Here is a 2,076-nt window from a genome sequence, read left to right as displayed (position 1 = left end):
GTGTGTGTGTGTGTGTGTGTGTGTGTGTGTGTGTGTGTGTGTGTGTGTGTGTGTGTGTCGTGTGTGTGTGTGTGTATATATTGTATATATATATATATATATATATATATCACTCTCATAATGCATAGTAGGATGATTCATATAACCACCGTTCACTGAGCAGCTTCATTCTCTTCACATTTCGCTTCACTATCGCTTTGATGTGCTCTCACTATCTGCGCTGCCTGTCTATTTTCAGATAGAAGTTGCTGGTACGCTATAGTCTTGCATCTATAAACCTATACAACTGTGATTTCATTCTCGCGCGGGAACTATAGGCACGACGGTCAGATCTGCTAGCTGGCATTATGTAGGGATTGTCACGCACTCATTGTGTCAACTGTCAAGTTGATCACGACTGCCCACAGCACACAGACACGATGAGATGACTAATAATTATTGTTGAAAATGTCAGAGGCAACGCATCACTGCAGAAATTATGTTTTAATTGTTTGTACGGTTCGTCTGTCTATTAGTCTATTACCACGTATACATAAACACACCAACGCGCGCGCGCACGCACACACAAAGGCACACGCGCGCACAAACACGTACTCCCGCCCCACACGCACTCACACACACACAGACACCCCCCCCCACACACACNTGGCGTGCTGTGGTGATGCGAGCTCCATGTATTATAAATTAACGTTAGGCCGTGGGCTAAAGACGCGAGATGCGGCGAAGAAAGAAAGAGTGAAGAAAGCTTTCAGCTGCTGCTAATAGTCGCCGGTCAGACAGCACATAGAAATGATAGATATTTGTGAGCTGCTAATCATACTGCTGAGCATTAGAGACGGAGAAGGGAAGGAAGTGGCCAGAGAAAACAAAATGTGCGGAACGCATATTCGATTTTCCTTCGGCTAGAGAAACAGAGAATTATCGCCGAGCTGCGTAATGTAATATTTCTGCACTCGCTAGGCTTTAACGCGGCGGCGTTTATGTAGCGTTGAATAAAATCAAGTCCGTTATAAAGCGAACAGTCGGATTGTCACAGGGAAAACGTTTCTTTATTTCGCACAGCCCTCTGTCGTCGTAACCGGCCTCGTTCTCTCTCCGCGTCCCCTTTTATACCTCTGGGCGTGCCCTTACCGCCGGGCGCGTCCCTTCTCCCTCGCCGTCCGCTTCGGCCATCAGCCCTATTGATTCGGCGTCGGACATTCCTATGACGAGTGACCACCGGGTCTATCTTACGTCAGTTTGGACTGTGTCTAAACCCAACCCTTTCGCCTCTGGCTGGCTGCCAAAATGTCCCTGGTTACTTTTATTCTGCATGCGTTGCTTCGTGCCTACTTATCTTAGCCCAGACTAGTGCGTGCTCGCCTTCCGTATCTAATGTACCTCTAATCTATATCTAATGTATCTCTAATGCCTTTCGTGGCGCCGTTGGACGCTTCTATAACATCGCGTTTCTATAACTAGTTTCTCTACCCGCGTGCCAGCAATGCTTGTGCTCTATATTCCTACATTTCTATATTAATTTACCGCTCGCGTGATTTCTGCTTCATTGCATTTACACACGCGCCTGTCAACCGAATCATATCATAACATTTCAAATCCAATCATCATCCCACATTTAGTTACCAGTATCAGTAGTGTTATTATATGTATGGTATATTATGTGTTAGATCTGCCACTCTAGTGAACTACGTCTCATAATGTGTTAGATATGTCGCTTTAGTGAACTACGTCTCATAATGTGTTAGATATGTCGCTTTAGTGAACTACGTCTCATAATGTGTTAGATATGTCGCTTTAATGAACTACGTCTCATAATGTGTTAGATATGTCGCTTTAGTGAACTACGTCTCATAATGTGTTAGATATGTCGCTTTAGTGAACTACGTCTCATAATGTGTTAGATATGCCACTTTAGTAAACTACGTCTGACCATGTGTTAGATATGTCACTTTAGTAAACTACGTCTGACTATGTGTTGCCCTCGTAACCTATCTGTTGATTATTAGGTTGAACAGCCAGGCGCTGCTGCATGGTGATAGCGTGTTCAGTTGTTGCGGTCTACTGCGAAAGTCAAGC

Source organism: Priapulus caudatus, unplaced genomic scaffold (assembly GCF_000485595.1).
Source record: "Priapulus caudatus unplaced genomic scaffold, Priapulus_caudatus-5.0.1 Scaffold3537, whole genome shotgun sequence".
Taxonomy (NCBI): Eukaryota; Metazoa; Priapulida; class Priapulimorpha; order Priapulimorphida; family Priapulidae; genus Priapulus; species Priapulus caudatus.
This window is presented reverse-complemented; position numbering follows the sequence as displayed.